The sequence below is a fragment of the Pogona vitticeps genome, chromosome W, assembly GCF_051106095.1.
Source record: "Pogona vitticeps strain Pit_001003342236 chromosome W, PviZW2.1, whole genome shotgun sequence".
Lineage (NCBI taxonomy): Eukaryota > Metazoa > Chordata > Lepidosauria > Squamata > Agamidae > Pogona > Pogona vitticeps.
In genome coordinates, this window is record NC_135798.1 from 1,098,926 (window position 1) to 1,114,081 (window position 15,156).

General features: G+C 45.3%; 2 protein-coding genes across 3 annotated transcripts in view; both read right to left on the minus strand.

Moving 5' to 3' along the window:
- LOC144584975 (uncharacterized) overlaps positions 1-15,156 on the minus strand; it is a 618,887-nt gene that overhangs the window by 99,658 nt on the left and 504,073 nt on the right. The gene's annotated exons all lie outside the window — the stretch shown is intronic.
- Positions 1-15,156, minus strand: part of LOC144584983 (uncharacterized) — a 392,659-nt gene that overhangs the window by 5,404 nt on the left and 372,099 nt on the right. The window contains exon 2 of one of the 2 annotated variants that reach the window (XM_078382393.1): positions 350-1,338. The gene's annotated coding sequence lies outside the window, so the exon portion shown is untranslated. Of the gene's footprint in view, positions 1-349; positions 1,766-15,156 lie in introns of those variants that run through there. The other variant, XM_078382392.1, reaches the window with a different exon arrangement.

Sequence of the window (15,156 nt, forward strand, 5' to 3'; positions counted from 1 at the left end):
GGCTTGAAGGGGAACCCCCCCCACACACACACACCCCAAATCAGGACGACCAAGGGTTGCCTCTTGTCAGGAGGACCTGCCCTTGGTGAGCATTGGGGTTGGGGTGAACAGGATTGAGTTTTTATTTTAAAAATACACCAAAATACGATACAAAGAAAACCGTACCCCCAAACATCAGCACTCTGCACATGTTCAAAGAAGAACTGTGCTGTCATGGATGGAGTCCCAGACTGGAAACCAGGAGACCTGGATTCAAATCCCTGCCGGGCCAGGGAAACTGAGAGGAGAGAGAATGTGTGTGTGGGGGGGGGGCAAAGCTACTTCAGCCACCTCTTGAAATCTCACTGACCTTGCAAACGTTGGAGGGATCTGGGATGTGGTTCTTTCTTTTTGGTCCCAAAAAAAGCAAAGGGAATTCAGCTCAGTCTTGCCCCTTCCTGGGAGAAAAGAAAAACAGAAAAGATCATCTGGGAGGCTTTACGGATAAAGCAAATCAAAAACATTTCCTTCTGGGATGTGCTTTCCTCATGTTTCTATTGGAAATGAAGGGAGGAAGGGAGGAAGGAAGGAAGGAAGGAAGGAAGGAAGGAAGGAAGGAAGGAAGGAAGGAAGGAAGGAAGGAAGGAACGAAGGAACGAAGGAAGGAAGGAAGGAAGGAAGGGAGGGAAGGAGGGAGGGAGGAAGGAAGGAAGATCTCATGCCGGGCTCCGAGATCAAACCTCCACCAACCCAGGGAGGAGGGGGGGGCAACAGGCGGGAACCAGAGAGCAACAGGAACCATGCTCCCCATGGACACCTGCGATGAAAGCACCAGCATACAAGATGGTATTTCTCCCACTATTTATTTGAAATATTTTACCCCACCTTTCTCCTTAAAAAAGGTCACAATGCAGCTTATGTAAATCTTTAAAACACAAGATTTGAACGTTCTTGAAAACAGCAAGTCTACAAACCTTAAGGAGAATCAAACCAAAGCTACACTTAAAACGGTAAACAAAATCAACATCTAGAAAAGACCAGAGCCCGTGTGATGTGGTGGACTTCTGTTCTCAGGGGACCCTTTGTTATTTCTTGTCATTTCAGGGATCCTAACACAGAGCGTGTCTCCAAAGGCGCCCCTCGGCCTCCGCGCCCCCTCCATGGGCCAAGGGCCCCGAGTGTCGTGGGGTTGCCAACCCAAGGCGGGCAGAGTTCAGGTCTCAGGACTTTTCTCGCCTGCTCTCTTCCAACCCCCAACCTTGCTTAGGCTTCGCTCTTCCCTTTGAGCTCACTGCCAACCTCGCAGGGGCTGGGAAAGGCGGCCACTGAGGGTGGGGGTGGTCTTGGTGTCAGTTGCCCCTGCTGGAAAGCAAAGCGTTTTGCGATCACTTGGTCTGGAAAGGACCCTTCAGAGGCATTCACTCCACAAAAGACCTGCCAGGAGAAAGAGACACCCCAGAAGGAGAGGCTGGGTTGCCTTTTTGGGTCCTTCTTTCCTCCTGCCCTCCACGTGGAAGGACCGGAGCCTCTTCCGGCCTCTTTCCAAAGCCCCCTTTTTGCTCCATCCCACGGAGAGCCACGAACTGGAGACAGGAGGGCAAGAGATGGGAGGCAAGTTACTTTCTCCCGTTCCTCTCCCCTGACCCACCGGGGCTGCTGCTGGGAGGATTCAGTGGGGTGGGGGAGGGTCTCCTTGCAAGGAAACTCCCCCCACCATCCTCGTGGATGATGAAGCCCCGCTCCTAGGGCCTTGCAGGGGCGGAGAGGTCTCCCTACATGTGGAGGATCTCAGATCTGGACCCCAGAGATCCCCTCTCCCCCCCTTTGAATCCCCCTCCCCCTCGAGGAGACCCAGAAGGAAAAGCAGCCTTGCAACCGCAGGAGGGAATCTCGGCCATGCTCAGAGAAGCTGCCCTCCCTCACCCGGGAGTGGCCACCTCGCCCCCTGTGCAGATCTCACCCCTGATCTGCCCCTCTGTCGCCCCACCTCCATCCGGGTCCTGATCCGGGAGGCGCCACCACCAACCCCCCCCCCGCACGAGAGGAGGAGGCAGGCAGGCAGGCAGGCAGGCGCTGCTGCAGGTCCTGCTTCTGGCTCCCCTTCGAAGGGGCCTCCCGGGGAGGCGCTCTTCTCCCTCCCGTTTGTAGCTCTAGGTTCCCTCCCCCTCCCCCCTTCCCTGCACGAACAGTGGGGGGGAGAATGGCAGAAAGGACCAGTGGGGGGTGGTTGGAGGGCAGGAAGGCTCCAAATGGGGGGGAAGGGGCTCCCCAAGGTCTCCCCACAAAGAGGTAGAAAAAAGGAGACCCGAGGGATGGGCAGAGCCGAGGAGAGGAAGGGGGGGGGTTCCCATCAGCTTCTTCCATCATCTCCCTCCACAACAGCCGGACTCTTCCATGGGTTTCTTTTTCCAAGGTGCCGGACTTGGCACTTGACCGTGGCCAGGCAGGATCTGGCCCCAAAAGAGGCGGGGGATATTATTAAATGTAGCGGTGAGGGTTTATGGGTTAGGGTTTTTCTTAGGAAAATAGTTCAAGTTTGAGGATTTGTTACTACTGGGTGTTGCTTTGCTGGGGTATGTCGTCAGAGTATGGGACCAAATGGAGATGTGATGCTAAAATGGAATGGCTTAAAGTCTTGATAAATAAAGATAAATGTTAATAAAGAGGAACATAAGTTAAACCCTACCAAGGATGAAAGAAGGTATAATATTACTATATGGGATAAACTGATAAATAGAACTGACATGCAAGATGTTTGGAGGGAAGTGGAAGGAGAGGTAAAGAAGTTTATTCTTTATTCATCAGCATATAAAATTTATTTTTGGATAGATTATACATAGTTGCATCTCGTGATTGTGATTTAGAGTTTGTAACACAGACGTTGGGTTAATAAAAGTAGCAGCTCACACATTGGTAAATACGGAATTTAAGGGTACATGTGATTTTTGTCCCAAACCTAATCACTATATTAGATATTTGTGCCTCTTTGCCACTAGGTCAGTCTTCCCACAAAAGGTGTTGGTTGTTTAGTCGTGTCCGACTCTTCGTGACCCCATGGACCAGAGCACGCCAGGCCCTCCTATCCTCCACTGCCTCCCGGAGTTGTGTCAGATTCATGTTGGTTGCTTCGATGACACATCCTCTGTCGTCCTCTTCTCCTCTTGCCTTCACACTTTCCCAACATCAAGGTCTTTTCCAGGGAGTCCTCTCTTCTCATGACATGGCCAAAGTATTGGAGCCTCAGCTTCAGCATCTGTCCTTCCAGTGAGCACTCAGGGCTGATTTCCTTTAGAATGGATAGATTTCTTCTCCTTGCAGTCCAGGGGACTCTCAAGAGCCTCCTCCAGCACCACAATTCAAAGGCATCAATTCTTCGGCGGTCAGCTTTCTTTATGGACCAGCTCTCATTTCCATACATCACTACAGGAAAAACCATAGCTTTGACTATTTGGACTTTTGTTGGCAAGGTGATGTCTCTGCTTTTTAAGATGTTGTCAAGGTGTGTCATCGCTTTCCTCCCAAGAAGCAGGTGTCTTTTAATTTCATGGCTGCTGTCTCCATCTGTAGTGATCATGGAGCCCAAGAAAGTAAAATCTGTCACTGCCTCCATATCTTCCCCTTCTATTTCCCAGGAAGTGATGAGGCCAGTGGCCATGATCTTAGTTTTTTTTGATGTTGAGTTTCAGACCGTTTTTTGCACTCTCCTCTTTCACCCTCATTACAAAGTTCTTTAGTTCCTCCTCACTTTCTGCCATCAGAGTGGTATCATCTGCATATCGGAGGTTGTTGATATTTCTTCCAGCAATCTTAATTCCGGCTTGGGATTCCTCCAGTCCAGCCTTCCGCATGATGTATTCTGCATATAAATTAAATAAGCCGGGGGACAATATACAGCCTTGTCGTACTCCTTTCCCAATTTTGAACCAATCCGTTGTTCCATATCCAGTTCTAACTGTTGCTTCCTGTCCCACATATAGGTTTGTCAGGAGATGGATAAGGTGGTCAGGCATGCCCATTTCTTTAAGGACTTGCCATAGTTTGCTGTGGTCCACACAGTCAAAGGCTTTTGCATAGTCAATAAAGCAGAAGTAGATATCTTTCTGGAACTCTCTGGCTTTCTCCATAATCCAGCGCAAGTTAGCAATTCAGTCTCTAGTTCCTCTGCCTCTTCGGAATCCAGCTTGTACTTCTGGGAGTTCTCGGTCCACATACTGCTGAAGCCTACCTTGGAGGATTTTGAGCATAACCTTGCTGGTGTGTGAAATGAGTGCAATTGTACGGTAGTTGGAGCATTCTTTGGCACTGCCTTTCTTTGGGATTGGGATGTAGACTGATCTTTTCCAATCCTCTGGCCACTGTTGAGTTTTCCAAACTTGCTGGCATATTGAATGTAGCACGTTAACAGCATCATCTTTCAAGATTTTAAATAGTTCAACTGGAATGCCATCACCTCCACTGGCCTTGTTGTTAGCCAGGCTTTCTAAGGCCCACTTGACTTCGCTCTCCAGGATGTCTGGCTCTAGGTCAGCAACTACATTGTCTGGGTTGTCCGGGATATCCACATCTTTCTGATATAATTCCTCTGTGTATTCCTGCCACCTCTTCTTGATGTCTTCTGCTTCTGTTAGGTGTGACAAACCCAGACCTACTGGGATCTGCCACACGTTAACTAAGCTGCCACCAACCATTCCCTATAAGAAGTCACACAGACCAGGGATGGATTTTCAACAAATAAAAGAATAAGGTTTATTTAAACAACACACAGGGAAAATAAACTGATCAGGTGAATAAGATACAGTAACGTGGCTTAGTCTCATTCATACATGCATACAGTTTGGTTCACACAGAACCCTTAACTTGAAGCACAGACCCTGAACCTATCAGGTTGGTACTCTGACACACAGTAGTACCCTGTCTGACACACAGACTCCCACACCAGCTTCTTCTTCCCAGCTGCTGCTTCTTCACATCCCAGCGTCTCCACACACGCTCCACATATATATACAGTACAGCCCCTCCTCCTGATGTCCCGCCTTCCACTCCCCATAGGATGGAACTTTCCCTCCAAACCCATGACAGACAGGTAACATCAGTGCTGTATGTAACACCTCCCCTCTTTATAAGTTGTTTTGTAGGGGGAAAGCTAAGGTCCTTTTTCCCAAAAAACAACCTGGATAAAACACACAAAACAGTTATATAATAACACACAATACCATACTTACTTATACTTACATTCCAAGTTAACCATATCAATTAGGCATTTAAACATTTACCACATACATTACATCAATTTACCTTTATTCATACAAACCAAGTTCAAAAAAAACAGGTACATTTAACTTTTTGTCATCAATATATATACATAGTCCATGTTTCTTTCGCCGTCTTCATTCTTCAGGTCTTCTTGACAAGGCGTCAGCAACACAGTTCACTGACCCTCTGACCACCTTCACTTCAAAGTCATAGTCCTGTAGGTTTAAAGCCCACCTCATAAGTTTGCTATTGTGGGTTTTCATTGTCTTTAACCATTGCAGTGGTGAATGGTCAGTGCACAGAACAAAATGTCTCCCCCAGATGTAAGGCTTGGCCTTGTGGATCGCGTAGACTATGGCCAAACACTCCTTCTCCACGGTTGCCAAATGTCTCTCACCTTTTTGAAGTTTCCTACTCAGGTAGGACACTGGATGCTGGTCACCATTCTCATCCTCCTGGCAAAGAACCGCTCCTACCCCGCTGTTAGACGCATCGGTGTAGATGATGAACTCCCGGTCGAAGTCTGGAGCACGCAGCACTGGATAGTTGATGAGCGCCTGCTTCAACCTCTGGAACGCCTCCTCACAGTCGCTGGTCCACGGGATGCGGTCATCAGCCTTCTTCCTCGTCAGATCGGTCAGCGGAGCCGCAATCTCGCTAAACCTCGGGATGAACTTTCTGTAGTAGCCCACCAACCCAAGAAATGATTTGACTTTTCTCTTTGTGTTGGGTCTAGGCCAATCACGAACAGCTTCTATTTTGGCCTCTAGGGGTTTTATCACTCCTCCCCCTACTATGTGACCCAAGCACTTTACTTCTGGGCTACCCAGCTGCAGTTTGGTCTCTTTGCAGGGCCTGGGCGAAAGCACTCCCTCCCCTGGGTCAAAGTGCCTCTCCCTGGCTTCCTGGTCATCCCAAGCTTTCTTTCTGACCTTTTGAGCTTGCAGGGTCTCTGCTGCTAGCTCTAGGTTTCTCTTTAGGTCCTTCCTCAAAGAGTCTCTATCTGTCACAACGTCTTGTGGGTCATCCTGGGTGATCTGCTCCCAATTTTGTTTGATCAAATCAAGGGGCCCTTTCACCCTTCTCCCAAATAAAAGTTCAAATGGACTGAACCCGGTACTGGCTTGTGGCACTGATCGATAAGCAAACAAAAGGGATTGCAGCTTCTGGTCCCAATTGTTTGGATTCTCTGCCAAGTAAGCCCTAATCATGCGCATTAGAGTCCCATTGAACTTCTCAGTTAACCCATTACTTTCAGGATGATAGGCAGTGGTTTCCTTGTGCTTAATTCCACAGATTTGCCATAAGCGTTTCATGAGCTTTGATGTGAACGATGCGCCCAAATCTGTGATTATTTCTGAGGAAAATCCCATCCTGGACATATACCCCACCAAGGCATCTGCCACTGTGTTAGTTTCAATGTTAGTCAAGGGTATGGCTTCAGGGTACCTCGTGGCATGGTCCACAATGGTGAGAATGAACCTGTTCCCCCTCTTTGTGGCCTTGGGCAAAGGTCCCACAATATCCACCCCTATGCATTTGAACGGAGTGTCAATCACAGGCAAAGGGCACAACTTTGCTTTGATCCTGTCGCGGCTATTCCCCTGCCTTTGACACACATCACATTGTTTACAGAACTCCCTGATCTGCTTCCCTATGTCAGGCCAGTAGAAATTCTGTGTGATTCTCTGCTGTGTTTTGTTCACCCCTAAGTGTGCAGCAAACATGTCAGAGTGCCCCCTTTGTAAGATCATGGGGCGATACTTTTCAGGTACCACCAACTGACTTCTGATCCCATCTCCCCCTTTTGAGATATTCCTCAGGGTCTCTCTATATAAAATCCCCTATTTCTCCAGAAATCTCACTGGGGTTTCAGGTGTTAGCTGGGCGTCAGTCACCTGTTCAAAACACTTTTGGAGAGTGGCGTCTGCCTTTTGCTCTTGTCCAAATCTGCTGTCTGTGGTTAAGGTTTCCACCACAGCTTCCGAACTCCCCCCACCTGCTTCCGTCTCTGGCTCATCATTACCCCCCTGAACTGTCCCCGTGGTGGCTTGTGAACGTGTAATCACTAGCACCCGTTTCACATGTTCAGCCAGGTCATTTCCCACGAGCACGGCTGCTGGCAGAGTCGATGAAATCGCTAGCCGCCAAACTCCCCTCCAGCCTTGAAAGTTGACAGGTATCTCCGCGACTGGCAGTGAAATCACCTGCCCCTCAATCCCTGCCACCTTCATGCTCTCATTTGGGATTACATATTCCCTAGGAATAATATCTGGATGGCACAGGGTCACCTGAGAACAAGTGTCCCGCAGCCCCCGATACTGATGGTCAAGTATTCCTACGTCCACCCCTGCTGTCTCAAACAACTGAGAATCTGTTCTCACCAGCAGGCAGCACCTGACCTCTACAAGAGGACCATTTTCCTCAGCCTGATCAGCAGATGTAGCTGTTCCAGATTGAGTAGCCATGGCAACAGGCTCCCTCAGTGACAATGAGCCTTGCTCTTTCTGGACACAGAACACAGCTTTTGGCTTGGTTCCACTCGAATCCTGAGGCACAATTCCTTTTAACTGCTTTAATTTCTCACACTCTGAGATTAGATGGCCCTTTCCCTGACAGAAATAACATTTTCTGGTGTATTTTGAGTCTTTCTCATCTTGTTTTGGTTTTCCCTCCAAAATCTGAGGTCTTAGTTTCATGTCTGAGGGCTTCCCTTCACCATGGGCCCCTCCCCCTTGCTGGCTTTTCCCTGGTCCCTGAGAGTACTTGCTGTAGGTTTCTTTAGGTTTCCCCATCGCTTTCCCCTCACCCATGGGCTTTCTTATTTGGGAAATAAAATCTGCGATCTCGGCTGCTTCTGCCACAGATTTTGGTTTCCTTTCCCTCACCTGGAATTTCAGTTCCCCATGCAGGACTGAATAGAACTGTTCCAGCGCTATCAAGTCTTTGAGCTGCTGAAAGGTCTCTGTCCCCTCCTGAGATAGCCATTTCTCTAGCAGCCTCACCAATTGAGCCCCCACTTGGGTAAAAGTCTGCTCTGGTTTCTTTGTGAGGGACCTGAATCTTTGCCTCAGCTGTTCCGCATTTATCCCATGTCTTGCAAACACCAGTTTTTTAAACTCTGCAAAATCTCTCATCAGTTCCTCTGGCATCTCTGAATAAACCTCAGCCAGGCTACCACTGATTAAAGATCGCATGATGGTCATCTTCTCAGTTTCCCTCACTGAGAAGTCCACAAACGCTCTTTCCACTAAGGAAAAGAACACCTCAGGACAATCTCCCTTGTGGTACACAGGGAATTTCTTCAGGTCAGTTTTAGACAATTGGCCTCCCTCAGAATCCCTATTGTTATTATTGTTCTGGTTCATCAGTTCCAATTTTCTTAATTCAAACGCCATTCTCTCTCTCTCCAATCTTTCCTCCCTCTCCATTCTCTCTCTCTCTCTCTCTAATTCAAATTGCCGTTGTTTCTCCCTTTCCTCCCTTCTTTCTCTCTCTAATCTTTCCTCCATTTCCCTCACCCTCAGTTCATGCTGTTGGGCTAGGAGCAATTTTCTGAGTTCTGGGTTCTGTTCTCCCGTGCTGTCACCTTGCACTGAGCCAAATTCATCCTCAGAACCTTGGTCAACCTGGGGGTCTTTCACTTCACCCATTTCTGCCATCTGGCTTCGAGTCAAGGGCATAATCCCCCCTCAGAACAGGCTGCTTTAAAAAGTCAAGCCTCAAAATAAAACGACCACTTTTTTTTCTTTTTCCTCAGAACCAGCTTCCCCTATAGATTGCTGCTGTCCTTCAGCACTACTTGCAACAGTTGCGAGCTAGAGTCTACCCCCCTCTGCTGGGCCTCTCAGCAGACAAGCTAGCTCACTTCTACTTCACAGTTTTGCCTCAGCTTTTTCCCGCCAAAACAGGCTGCCTCAGAGCACCCTAATCTAGTCTCCCCAGTTGGCACGTTCTTCCACTAGCGCACCTCCCCGTGAGGTACACCTAGAAGATTACCTACGCGCCTCAGATTGTCCCTGACTAGACCCCCCTTGCTCTGGGCACACTTGCCAAGGCTTTGCTGGACCGCTGGACAACTGGACCAGTCGTATCCCACACGCTGGACACCAATCAATGTGACAAACCCAGACCTACTGGGATCTGCCACACGTTAACTAAGCTGCCACCAACCATTCCCTATAAGAAGTCACACAGACCAGGGATGGATTTTCAACAAATAAAAGAATAAGGTTTATTTAAACAACACACAGGGAAAATAAAATGATCAGGTGAATAAGATACAGTAACGTGGCTTAGTCTCATTCATACATGCATACAGTTTGGTTCACACAGAACCCTTAACTTGAAGCACAGACCCTGAACCTATCAGTTCTGGCTAACCAACAGACACCTGAACCTATCAGGTTGGTACTCTGACACACAGTAGTACCCTGTCTGACACACAGACTCCCACACCAGCTTCTTCTTCCCAGCTGCTGCTTCTTCACATCCCAGCGTCTCCACACACGCTCCACATATATATACAGTACAGCCCCTCCTCCTGATGTCCCGCCTTCCACTCCCCATAGGATGGAACTTTCCCTCCAAACCCATGACAGACAGGTAACATCAGTGCTGTATGTAACATTAGGTCCCTCCCATTTTTGTCCTTCATCATGTTCATCTTTGCACAAAATGTTCCTTTAATATCTCCAATTTTCTTGAACAGATCTCTGGTTTTTCCTTTTCTGTTATTTTCCTCTATTTCTTTGCATTGTTCATTTAAGAAGGCTCTCTTGTCTCTCCTTGCTATTCTTTGGAAGTCTGCATTCAATTTTCTGTAACTTTCCCTATCTCCCCTGCATTTTGTTTCCCTTCTCCTCTCTGCTATTTGTAAGGCCTCATTGGACAGCCACTTTGCTTTCTTGCATTTCCTTTTCTTTGGGATGGTTTTTGTTGCTGCCTCCTGTACAATGTTACGAGCCTCTATCCAAAGTTCTTCAGGCACTCTGTCCACCAAATTGAGTTCCTTAAATCTGTTCTTCACTTCCACTGTGTATTCGTAAGGTTTAGGTTATACCTGAGTAGTCCAGTGGTTTTTCCTACTCTCTTCAGTTTAAGCTTGAATTTTGCTATGAGAAGCTGATGATCAGAGCCACAATCAGCTCCAGGTCTTGTTTTTGCTGACTGTATAGAGCTTCTCCATCTTTGGCTGCAGAGAATATAATCAATCTGATTTCGATATTGCCCATCTGGTGATTTCCATGTGTACAGTCGCCTCTTGTGTTGTTGGAAAAGAGTGTTTGTGATGACCAGCTTGTTCTCTTGACAGAACTCTATTAGCCTTTGCCCTGCTTCGTTTTGAACTCCAAGGCCAAACTTCCCTGTTGTTCCTTTTATCTCTTGACTCCCTACTTTGGCATTCCAGTCCCTTAGAATGAGAAAAACATCTTTCTTTGGTGTCAGTTCTAGAAGGTGTTGTAAATCTTCATAAAATTGTTCAATTTCAGTCTCCTCAGCAATGGAGGTTGGTGCATAAACTTGGATTATTGTGATGTTGAATGGTCTGCCTTGGATTCGTATTGACATCATTCTATCATTTTTGAGATTGTATCCCATTACAGCTTTACCCACTCTTTTGTTGACTATGAGGGCTACTCCATTCTTTCTATGTGATTCTTGCCCACAATAGTAGACATGATAATCATCTGAGTTGAATTCACCCATTCCTGTCCATTTTAGTTCACTGATGCCCAGGATGTCAATGTTTATTCTTGCCATCTCCTGTTTGACCACCTCCAGCTTCCCAAGGTTCATAGATTTTACATTCCAGGTTCCTATGCAGTATTTTTCTTTGCAGCATCGGACTTTCCTTTCACTTCCAGGCGCGTCCACAGCTGAGCGTCCTTTCGGCTTTGGCCCAACTACTTGATTACCTCTGGAGCTACTACACAAAAGGTGTTACCTGCTGTTTACCCATAGAAGTAAGGGAGAGATAGTTTTGGTCCTCCAAATGTTGTGAGACAGCGGCTTACAGCGACAGAAAAAAAAAGAAAACTAACTAGCCCCTCAAATTAAATTAAACCCTTCCCCCTTTGGAGTCAGAGACTCCAGCCTCGTTAACCCCTCTATTCTCCCTAGATTGGTTTCCAGTATGTACTGAGTAAATATGCATGCATCATAAACTTTGCCCTACACTCCTGTCTTCTTCTGGGCCCAAGAATATATTAGTCCCCAGCTTTGCTTTACATAGTCCCTTGGCTGTTCCCGTAGTGCTTCTGATAGAGTGTCCAGTTCTGCCATGTCCCATAACTTCTTTAACAGCTCTTCTATTGTCGGAACCTCTTCGGTTTTCCATTTTTTGGGCCCAGAGTAATCTAGCTGCTGTGAGTATATACATGAGACAATACTTCAATTTATTCAAGCCGCTCAGAGTGGTAAACCACTCAGAGTGGTCAATCTGACCAGATGAGCGGGATATAAATCAAATAAATAAATAAATAAATAAATATTATCATTTATTCCTGCCATGACATTCAGTAATGCCATTTCAGGTTTTATATCTAATTTTTGCTGAGTAATTTCTTTTGCTAAATCCCATACCTGTGTCCAATAAATTTTGACCTTTTCACATGTCCACCCCATATGATAGTAAGTTCCTGCATTGTTTTTACACTTCCAACATATATTGCTGTTACCCTCTGACATTTTTGCTAGTCTTACAGGTGTGTAATGCCATCTGTAGAACATTTTGAGTATATTTTCTCTTAAATTTACTGGTTTAAACATGGCTTTCTTTCCACATCTTAGTCCAATCATCAAGATCCACGTTGTAGCCAAAAAAAATTGCCCATTTTACCCTTGTCTCTTCCACCCTCTCATCCTCTCAGTCATATTCTAATATGTGTACATTTTCTTAATTATTCTTTCATACGTATATATCCACAGTCCGTCCACCTGGACTTTGCCCTTGAAAAAAAAAAAAACCACAGTCCTATCTTTTTTGTATCTTGAGTCTAATTTTACCATTGACCACCAATCGACATGTATACCCATTTTTTTCAAGCTTTTTTGTCCTTTATCTTCTGCTCTTTGTTTAACAGATTTTCATATGTGGTTAGCATTCCTTTCTGGTTCAGGGTTTTAATGTAAATGCTTCTATAGGTGCCGCCCACAATGGGATTTTCTCATAGGTTTGTGCTTGAAATTTCTGCCATACCATCCCTAGGACCTTCCTAATGATATGTTCTCCAAACTGAGAGTGTTCATTATGTGTCCCATACCGCACATATGCATGCCATCCCATCTTTAAATCATGTCCCTCTAATTTCCTAAGTCTTTTTATTTATTTATTTATTTATTTATTTATTTATTTATTTATTTATTTATTTATTTATTTATTTATTTACTTACTTACTTACTTACTTACTTACTTACTTACTTACTTACTTACTTACTTACTTACTTACTTATTTTATATGCCACCACACTACCCAAAGGTCTCTAGGCGGCTTACAACATTTAAAATACAATAAAATTTGTAATAATTAAAATACAATTAAAATATATATATATATATATATAAATTGCCATCGGACCCACAGCTAATATTATTTCAATTAAAAGCCTTCTGGAACAGGAAGGTTTTGACCTGGTGCTGAAATGTCATCAGCGTTGGCACCAGACGAATCTCAGTTGGGAGGGCATTCCATAGTCTGGGGGCAGCTGCCGAAAAGGCCCTTTGTCTACAAGCCATCCCTCTTACCTCCTTAAGGGGCGGCTCTTTCAAAAGGGCCCCCTGGCTAGATCTAACTGCCAGGTAGGTTCATATGGAAGGAGGTCTCGGTCCTTTAGGTATCCAGGGCCCAAGCCCTAATAGGCCTTATAATATAGTAGCCAATTCAGCAAACCCATTCCCTCCCTTTCTTTCAGGTCTTGTAGCAGTTTAAGTTTTATTCTTGGCTTCTCATGTTTCCAAAGTAAATTTGCTGTTAGTCTGTCCAAGTCCTTGATATACTTAAAATTCAGTAGTATTGGGAGATTTGAAAATAAAAAAGGAGTTTGGGTAAAATCATCATTTTTATTGTTGATATTCTTCCCATAAGTGAAACTTGTAGTTTGCTCCATTCCTCCAGATTTTTCTGAATTTCTTTCTGTATTGCTAAATAGTTCTCTTTCATTAAATTGGTTTTTTGGCGATGACCACCCCTAGATATTTAATTTTTTTTCACCACCTCAAAACTGGAGTTCCATGCTAATTTTTCAACATATTCTTGCTTTATGTTTTTTGTCATGAATTTTGTTTTTTTGATAGTTTACTTTAAATCTGGCCACCTGCCCAAATTCTTCTATAACTTTCAACAATCCTTCAAGATTTTCCAAAGGATTTTCTAATATTATCACTAAATCGTCTGCATACACTTGTAGCATAAATTCTTCTCCCCTAATTTTAAGTCCTTTAATAGCTTTCTTATTCCTGATCTGTCTGTTAAGTATTTCCAATACTAAAATAAATAATAGGGGGGATAGTGGACAGCCCTGTCTTGTTTCTTGTTCGATCTGTATATTCCCAGTTAGGTTACCATTCACTTTTATCATGGCTACTTGCTTAGTGTATATTGCCTTGATTGTTTGTAGATATGTTCCTTGAAGGCCCATTCTCTCCAGTAATGATAGCATGAAATCCCAGTTGACATTATCGATGGCTTTTTCCGCATCCAGGAAGATTAGCATCATCTGCTTTCCAGGGTGCATTTCATAATACAGTGGTGCCTCGCATGAGTGCACCGTTTAACGACAAATCCGCATAGCGATATATTTTTTGAGATCACTAATGCGATTGCATTGCAATGTTTTAATGGGCAAAACATTGCATTGTGTTGATCGGTAAGCGTTTCGCTTACCGATTTTCGCATCGCGATGTTTTTTTAAACAGTTGATCGCCGGTTCCAAAATGGCCACTGGGTGCCCAAAATGGCCACCGCAACCATTTTCGCGCCCTGCCCTCGCTTACTGAGGGTGTGAAAATGGTGGCGCTATGGAGTATCTTCGCTGAACGGTGAGTTTGGGCCCCATAAAAGGTAAAGGTAAAGGTTCCCCTTGACAATTTTTGTCCAGTCGTGTCCGACTCTAGGGGGCGGCGCTCATTCTGCTCTTCAAGCCATAGAGCCAGCGTTTTGTCCAAAGACAATCTTTCCGTGGTCACATGGCCAGTAAATCACTGGTCTTAAATTAATTAATCAATCAATGTTTCTCAGACACTAGCTCACACAAACTTCTCCCTCACTGACAGGCCCTTTCTCACTCTCTATCAATCTTTCTAATCACTCATCTTCCAAATTCAAAAATCTCCCTCTCTCACACACATCACACACCTTATATAATCCAGCTCCTCCCACTTCGGCACCACCCTCAGTCCTCTCATTGGCTGAGGTTCCCCTGCCCAGTGGTGACGGACAGGTGAGAGCAGAGCTGAACGCCACAATACCTCCCCCCTTAACAAGTTGTTTTATGGGGGAAAGCTAAAGTGCTTTCCTCTATAAACAACGAGGAGCAATACAATAATATTGTAACAGCCACCCTCAAACCTCAAAGAGTGGTTGCAACTTTACTTTAAAACTCTGCTGCCACCAACTTATCCTTAAAAATCAAAAGAAGGACAAGTGTAACTTTGAAAACACAAAACTGGTTTATTGATTACAGGAAATAAAAGAATAGTAAATCACTGGTAAGGAATCAATACGTCAATCACTGTTAATAATTCTCTGGCTCACACAGGCTATTTCACACTGACAGGCTCTCTCACTCTAATCATCACTTTAAACCCTCAGCTCAAACTCTCTTTTCAATCTCTCTCTCCCTCTACACACACAGGCTTCACCCCCCTTTTTATATTAGCTCCTCCCCTTAAGTTCCACCCTCCGTCACACCATAGGCTGAGGA